The 9,172-nt window shown below is 39.1% G+C and overlaps 1 pseudogene; it reads right to left on the bottom strand.

Moving 5' to 3' along the window:
- Nucleotides 1-1,887: 1,887 nt before the first annotated feature.
- Nucleotides 1,888-8,672, bottom strand: LOC125414590 (protein SET-like; annotated as a pseudogene).
- Between the last annotated feature and the right edge of the window lie 500 nt (nt 8,673-9,172).

The following is a 9,172-nucleotide window of genomic DNA, read 5'->3' on the forward strand; positions in this document are numbered from 1 at the left end:
TCACATCAACTATAAATCTCCTCAAATTGAGATTTAGTCACCAAGCATATATTCAATGACTACCTACTACTTGGGAGATACAATCCTAGATATTAACTGCAATGTTTGATAACTTTAAAAACTTGTGTTTGTGTGTGTGTACATGTACCACACCTACCTACAAGGAGGCTTTCTAGATGGATTCAGACATCCTAAGAAGCAATTAAGACATAAAATACATATGCATACAAATATATATTATAAACAAATATATAGAACATCAGAAGCTGACAAGCACAATGAAGAAAAATAAAATAAAAAAGAGATATCAATTTGAAGACAAAAATAAATGAATGCTTTAATTTTGAAAGAAAAACATTTATTTTTATTTTATGTGTAGTTTTATCATGTAATTTGCCTGCATATATGTTTGTATACCACAAGTGCATGGATCCTAGAAAGGCCAGAAGAAGATCACAAAACCCATGGAGCCAGAATCACAGCCAATTATGAGCCACCATGTGAGTACTGTGAACTAAAGCTGGGTTCACATCAAAAGCAACATGTGTTCTTGACCACTAAGCCATCTGTGTATCACCTAAACCCAAACATTCTTCATGTTCATGTGTGTTTCACTTCATAATTCCTTATTTTCTTTTCTGTTTCTTGCATCCTTCTAATATCTCTACATGTACTACATTGTGAGACAGTATGATGAGGTCTATGTGGAACTAAACTCACAGGAACATAGATTGTAATGCAGTCATATAACCAGAGAGTTCATTTGAAGAGTTTGGAGATATAGCAAGGCCTGAAGCACACACATTTAGAGATGAGAATGAATGAAGCTCACAGAAGCTCAAGCCGTGTAGCAAGTGCTTTGGTCAGTTTTCTCATGAAGAGACAATGGGAAACAGTTTAGGAACACATGTCTGAGTGGAGCTTTTATGTTAATATGTTGGGTTTAAAAATCAGTGAGATAGGTTATTTTGCAGAGACTAATTTTTCCCACCACAATTGTATGGAGATTATTCCTCATTCTTGTGTGTGTGTGTGTGTGTGTGTGTGTGTGTGTGTGTGTGTACACATTGGTTTTAATGTAACAAAGCAACTTGTACACTTCAACATTTACAATGACCCTCTTTTTCCTTCCAGTGAAAACCAAAAAACTAAAACTAAAAATAATTAAAAAGAAAGTTACAACAGAGAATGTGAACTCCAAATAAACCCTACGGGTTCTGCTGATTCTCCCATAGACTGGCAGGGCTCAAGTCATCATTAGGAGAGAATTTTATTTTAAAAGTGTCATTTTAAACTGCAAGGATGTATGTTAAACATCACAATTGCACATGCCAAAGAAGAAGCCATGTTGTTACAATGCCCACTTACCCTCCTAAACACCTCAAACCCATCCTTGCTGACATTCTATATTCCCCACCCTTTTTCTTTTTATTAAACAGGAGAGAGTAAAGAGATATATGTCGGTAAATGCTAACTGTCTGTATTCACGTAGAGACACAGTGTAATCTGAGCTCAATATACAGAGAAAGGAAAAAAGCTAGAATTCTATGCACTACTACACAGGGGCCTGGCACCTCCTAGCCTCCTGCAAAACCAAGAGAGGTGGAAAGTTTCCATTTTTCCCACAGACTACAGTGGTGATGGTGATAAAATCACAGTTTGAGACAAGAATGGATATAAACTAATTTATAACAGAATAGTGGGGATTCTTTTCCCGTTGTATTTTGCTTAAGGTATTTCTCCACAAATAAGCTAAGAGACATGGTGCTGAGAAGAGAGACTTCAAAAACTGAGCAAAAGGGGGATTGGAGGGAGGATGGAAATGACTGCATCTTGCTCCCAAGGACTGGAGAAAATTAAAAAAGAAAAAAAAGAGGTTGGAATTCATCAGTCTTCTGTGATAGTCTTCTCACCTTCATCATCCTCTCCTTCATCCTCTTCATCATCATCTCCATCTTCTTCACCTTCTTCTTCAATATCTTCCAAACCTTCATCAATTCCTTCCTCTTCACCATCATCATTGTCATCATCTTCTGCCTCCCCGTCTTCATCATTCCCATCAGGAACCATATCGTACTGCAGTAAGTTTGGCCAAGTATTGTCTGTGATGACCTCTCCTAACGCATCTGCACCTGCATCAGAACGATCAGGATCCCAGGTAAAGCAGCTCTCTGGCTCTTCCCTGCCGGCCTTGTTCTGCATTTGACTCCAGCATTTTGTTAGATCTTTTCCAGATTTCCATTTGGTCTCAGTGAACTTTGAAGAGGGGTCACCACTCTTGTTCAGATGAAATTCTTTGGAGAGGACTTTATTTTCAAAGTAAGGACTTTCATCACAATAAAAATCTATTCTGTAACCTGATTTAACATCTTCAAATTCTGTCACTTCTACTCTGGTCAAGAAACACAGAGCCTCTCTGTCTTTCTCCTGGAGCAGCACAGATAACTTGTGGGTGGCTGACACATGTTATTGTCCCAAAATTTGGGATTTTGGCCACCAATTCTGACTTCTTCTGAAAAAAAAAATGGTTGGCAGAGTTTGTTATATTTTTGTTCTACTTTCAAATTTTCCTCACTAACTTGTTCATTAAGTCTCTGTTTCATTTTGTACATCGTCAAAGTGTCCAATAGCTTCTTGCTGTCTTTTTCTCCCTTCTGCTGACTGAAAGAGGCCGACTTGTCCTCCAGTTTCAGGCAGCAGTCAATTTGGGTTTCTTGGACTGAGGCAGGAGTGCAGATTGCTGTTTCAGGGGCCATACCACAAGGGAAGTGACTAGAAGCCAGGGTCCAGAGGCCAGATATACACACTAGGAAGAAATTCGCAGGAAACGTGCCTTGTTGTTTATATCCAGAATCTCTCTTGTAAATAGTGGGGCATACACAGTATATATGTAGAGACACTGTGAAGTTCATGAAGAAATTAATACTTAAGATATCATTTAATAAAATTGGGATTTCTTGAGAAATCTGATCCAAGTGTAGATAGGGCACTCATGAAAAAAATCAGAAAACAAAAATGCAAGATGATCAGGAAAAAAATCAGAAAACAAAAATGCAAGACGATCAGAAGAAAGGAAGAAGGAAGACAGGAGAGAGAAAGGGGGGAAAGGAGAAAGGAGGACGGGAGGGAGGAAAGGGGAGGATAAGGAGGAAGAGGATGGGAAGATAAAATCAGGAAAAGGGGTAAAGGAAAAATGACACAAAAGAGAAGAAATTAGAACAGAGTTGTGTCAATATATAAAAGAAATGCCACATCTTGGTGAAATATTACCAAACGTCACATTAAAAGCCCAAACCTCAAACCTTTGATTTTTTTTTAACTTCTGCTCCCTGACCAAGAATATTTTTTTTTTATTTTATTAGTTCCTTACAAAATTCCTCGGCGTTGAAACCTCTCTAGACTTAGGTTTATATTTGCCTTTTTGAACCACGTGCTTCTTTGGGCAATGATCATTGTAAAATCATCACTTCAAGAGTTCTGGATACATCTTTGTCTTTGTAGTAACCGAATGCAGTAGGTGTGCCCAACACTAAAGCACTTATTAGTGATAGGCTTTTGCTGGTGTCTTTTGAGGGTTATATGACATCTATACATAATTTCTCCACCCCTTTAACAAAGCCATAAAATACACGTCTCACTTATTTAGTGGTTGACAAAATACACTGAAGATGCAGTGGTACAGTGATGTCTCTTTCTCTGTCAGTCTTGCTAGACAGCCATTGGGCTGACTCTGATTTTGTTTTTGTTGTTTTTGTTTTTCAAGACAGGGTTTCTCTTTCGCTTTGAGGACTATCCTGGAACTAGCTCTTGTAGACTGGCCTTGAACTCACAGATATCTGTCTGCCTCTGCCTTCCAAGTGCTGGGATTAAAGGTGTGTGTCACCACTGCCCAGGAAATGAGTTATTTTTAATATGAACAATATATTTGGTTTATTTGATATGCTTTTGACTTGTTATTTCAAAACCTTCACATATCATGACCATTGTTTACAGTACAACTCAAAATTTTCTGGAATCCTCCGGAAGATCCCTAGCATGTGTTCAGGATTTCCTCTTGTCAGTTCCATTTGCTAAGGACACTATCCCATTGACCAGAAACTAAGCCCAGCTTGGATGCAGGCTGTGCTGGTCTTCCGGAGTCATCCTCTGACACCGCTTAGACTGAACTGTTCAAACTGTGGAATATTTAGAGAGCTGAATACCCAGAGTATCCAGGAACAAAATAAGAGAAAAGAATCTCGCATACACACACTCTCTTTCATTCTTGAAGTTGCTTTTGAAGCTATGTACTTTTTCCTTAGTTGGTGACAGCTTCTGTTTGAACTTCATCTTCTATTTGTTACCCCAAAGACTTGATTTTTAAGGCCCTAGTTAAAGAACTGAATGAATGACAGATATCCTGTTATAATCTCGAAGAACTGATATCAGTTACTCTGCAAATCAAAGCTACCTGACTCTGTTGCATGGAGGATGCTTATCCGTCCTGGCCGCCCAGAACCAAAATAACCACACAGAAACTATATTAATTAAAACACTGTTTGGACCATTAACTCTAGCTTCTTATTGGCTAGCTCATATATTAATTTAACCCATTTCTATTAATCTATATATTGCCACATGGCAGTGGCTTACCGGCAAATATTCAGCATGTTTGACTCTAGTGGTTCCATGATGTCTCTCTGACTCTGCCTTCTCCCTCCCAGCATTCAGTTCAGTTTTCACTGCCTACCTAACGCAGAATGCCTTATCAACAGGCCAAAGTAGTTTCTTTATTCATTACTGGTTATCACAGCACACAGAGCGGACTCCAACATCATGACTCCTTCCCCTATACAAGGGAGTTATCTCCTGAAATTTCAGTGAGCACTTAAGTCAATAAGCAACTGGCATGGCTGACCCAGACAGTGGTGTTAGCAAAAAAGAGAGGGCTCACAAAGTAACGTCAAAAATCTTGGCCTTAATACCTAAGGGCAGAACTTAGGTATTAATAGAAATGGGTTAAATTACCTTGCTGGAAAGCCACAGTTGTGTGGCGATACATAGATTAATAGAAATGGGTTAAATTAAGATGTAAGAGTTAGCCAATAAGAAGCTAGAACTAATGAGCCAAGCAGTGATTTAATTAATATAGTTTCTGTGTGATTATTTCAGTTCTGTGAAGCCAAGATGAACAAGCGACACTCCTACAACAGCACACCATCAACGGAAGTCAGGGCAGGAACTCAAGGCAGGAGCCTGTAAGCAGGAAGTGAAACAGAGGCCATGGAGGAATACTGCTTGCTCCTCACAGCTTGCTCAGCCTTTTTGTTTTCTTATATAATCAAGGATCACCTCCCTTGGGGTGGCACAACCCACAATGAACTTAGTTCTCTCACAGCGATCATTGATCAAGAAGCTACCTTCCTGCTACAGACTTGCCAATGAACCAATCTAATAGAGGCATTTTCTCAACTGAAGTTCCCTCTTCTCAGATGACCCTGGCTTGTGTCAAATTGACAAAAAAATCTCACAAGGACAGCATTAATTTGGAATTTTTTCATATCACACTTTTTTATTTGTTATTTTTTGGGAATGGTATAGAATAAAATTCTTCAATGCCACATTGTTATTTTTTATTCAGTTTTAGAAATTCAATTGGAGAGATAAGAAAAAGAGCAATTTGAGGAATATCTATTGTTACTAATAACCTATGGTACCTACTTCTTCCAATTTAATTGATGATTGAACCATTCTGTAACTAATGGTGAATTATAGTACTCACTGGTAGTTTAACAATACTTGGGCAAGATAATGTGAGTCAAATGTATCTTTGTCTGGGTCTCTGTCAAAAGATTCAAAATTTTTGGTATGAATAAAATCATTATAAAAAAATAATGTGAGTCTACAATGGAGCATCTTATTACACCCAGTCAGGTTTTATACTCAATAACAATTTAGGACAAGGTAGACTTCAGCCAAAAATGTGGTCATAGAAAATCTCTCCCTTTCTTTGTCTCAACAGTCCAGCAGGATGCCCACAACATGAAGGGAGCACACTGGATCAGTGTGTGGCAACTAACGGCAACCATCAGTCATCCAATCAGATGTTGCTGGAGTAAAATATCACTTGGTTTATTCAGTTTCAATCACTGCCATAGGTGATTTAGGTCTGTGATAAACTAATCAAATGTTACAAAAGGAATCCAGCATCACCATTCCTACTCACATACCCGTTGGAGTAACTTAGACTCCCCAGTCCTAGTTCTGGTCTGCCCTTGGCTATCTTAGACAGGGAGGGGGCTGTTATATAAGGACCAGCTTTACCTCAGCTGCTCCCCACCTTTACCCAATCAGCACCAACCCAGCCTGCTCTCACTTTCCACCACTTTTGTTGTCCATTACCTACGTACCTCATGCCCCTTGTTGTACAGCCATTCACTTCTTTGAACCGTGAGACCATTCTGTTTTATTCCCGGTATATATTTCCTCCTATTAGTAGAGCATTTCTTCTTCATATTAACCCAAATCAAGCAAGTCTGAGCGGCCCTCTCATCCACACCCTGTACCCTACCAGTCTCATCTCTGACTCAGAGAAAGAGAGGCACTGAAGATCATTTCTCAATTTGAATCTTCTATGAAAATCAAAAAAAAATGAAGATACTCAATTCCAGCATATGACTGGAAAACCTGAGGACTGTGCATAAGTCCAGAAGTCCAGAAGAATGGGCTGCTGTGTCTTCTTCATTTAAACTGTTTCTTTTCCTGATAAATGTAGATAGAAAAAGGAAAAATGTTCCCAAACCTCACAGATCTTGAAGTAGTTAATTTCAATCTGATTAGGTATTTTAACATGCAAGTAAGGAAGCAGGCAAAGCAAAATAATTGACTTGCTTCTGCATAAAACCTGTCTCCACTTTCATGAATTCTTCCAAACAAAACATATTAAGCTTCCGGATATGTTTCTCAGTATAGTCTTATAGCGCGCACGCGCGCACACACACACACACACACACACACACACACACACAAACATGTGTAATTCTCAAGCAGTCAAAGATTTCTGAGTCAGATCATTCCATTAGGTTTGTGTAGGCTTCTCTGTTAAATATCCAGAGGCAGCTTCTTATTAACACTGTTTGGGTTTCCTAAAGTTCTGATATTATGTCTGTTGGATCCAGTCTTGCACGGTGTCTCTGAGAGAAGCATTTTACAGCTGGAGACCCCATAGCATCCTGTTTGTATAGCTCTAATGGCATGTATCACGTTGTGTCTTGAATTGCATTTGTTTTCATTTATTTCGCCTTGATGGCATTTCAGGGCAAACCACTACCACCTGTCAGCAAATGTGAGGGTAATGAAGCTGAAAATCAGCAGAGGGTCAGGAATTGGATACTGGAGAGTTTTATTATCAAAATTCAAAACTGCATCCATGTGTCTTTCGTGGAAGTGGGGGTTAAAGATGTGGCTAATGGAACAAGAAACATTAAATCCATATAGGGCATGTGTGAGAATCAAAGTCCGTGGGGAAAGAGAAGCCTGCAGTTGGAGGCAGCTAATAAAGAGGCAGACGTGGAAGTGATGGCAATGTTCCCTTGTTCTGCTCAGACTTATTTTCAAAGATGTACTTTCAATCATCTTAAATACCCTTCTCGTGTGTGTGTGTGTGTGTGTGTGTGTGTGTGTGTGGCACGCACAGGTGTACAAGCACTATTATGCCTGTTTTTATTAGGGTGCTGAAGATCCAAACTCGGGTTCTCACACTTATGCAGCCAGCACTTTTTCCATTGAGCCATTTCATAACTCTAGAACTTTCCATAAAAAGTCTAGGGTATCTCTTTTCTTTGTTGGTCTTAAAGCCCCCTACTCCAGAAGATAGGGGACCTTTATTCCCCACGGTCTTGTAACTCTGTTGATCACTGCTACACTTTCCCCAAAAGCATATGCTTTATTCATGTTTAAGGGTTAACTATTTTTTTTCAGACCCTAGTACTTAGTTGTGCATAGAGTATAATTTTCTGTGGTTGAGGTAGCAAGCTCTTCAGCTGTACTTTGCACTGCCTCATTAGTCCCCACCTATTAGCAACTAAGTTTTCCTTAATGGAGTACTTAGAATCATGTTAGTGATGGTCATTTATAATAAAAAGAAAAGGCCACAGCAAACTCATGCTCTGAGATTTAATGTATTGTTTAATTCTATCCCATCTGCAAGTGTTTATTTTAGTTTATTAACTGCATTAGAAGAGGCTAATTTGTAGAGTGTTTACATGTTATCATGTTATTTCCCCATGTGAGGTGTTGGCTGTCATGCTTCTATGGCTCTGTTATGCCTGAAAATAATATCACATCGCTTTCAATCGCTTTAATATAAAAATCAATAAAATGAATTATGGAGGAAGGGGAGTTGCCTTACAACAGAATATTGTGTAATGGACAAGAATAAGGGTGAAATGAAGAAAAAAACTTCTGTCACATTTGGTCAAACACTTTATTTTACCTTTCTTCTTAAAAATGAAAAATAGTGGCCTCTTGTGTGTGTCCAAGGTACATCTCACCTGTGCATCGCCTGCCGCTGCATCTGTAGTGGCCACCATGTGACAGGAAGGTTTCACAGTGTGGGACAAGAGAAGAATCCACTGGAGCGTGTCTGTGAATGGCATAATTAAGAAAGCCTCCGCTCTTCTCATGCCCTCCATTATCTTTTCTTATCAGTCAGCCCTGTGTTTTTCTCCTCCATGAAATGGTAGTCGTTTTCAGTCTCGGTGAGAAAATAACAATTCAGCTAACACCAAATGATAGGAAACCCGGTGCCCCGAGTCACGGGTACGTGGCCAAGTGAACAACCGAGCCTAGTAATTTTCAAGACAAATTTGAAGACGGCAAAGAGTAGAAAGAAGACATGGGTCAGAAATTTCTTAGTCTGACAGATAGACTAGATGCTGTTGACCAGCTGGAGGATTTCTGGTCCAACATTATTGCTGTTGTTTGGTCTTCATATACCAGGCTTCTGTAAAGTATTTTAAAGGAAAACACACACACTAGAGACGACTCAAAATGAAAAATGATGTCTTGCTAACTCACTTCCCTTTAAGTCACCAATGCCATATGACAAGTTCTACACTGCATAGGTAAATGGCTGGGGATATATGGATAGAAAACAGGGAGATGATAGACTAGATAGATATAAAAACATATG

This window comes from Myodes glareolus, chromosome 17 (assembly GCF_982192425.1).
Source record: "Myodes glareolus chromosome 17, mMyoGla1.1, whole genome shotgun sequence".
In the NCBI taxonomy this organism is placed as follows: Eukaryota; Metazoa; Chordata; class Mammalia; order Rodentia; family Cricetidae; genus Myodes; species Myodes glareolus.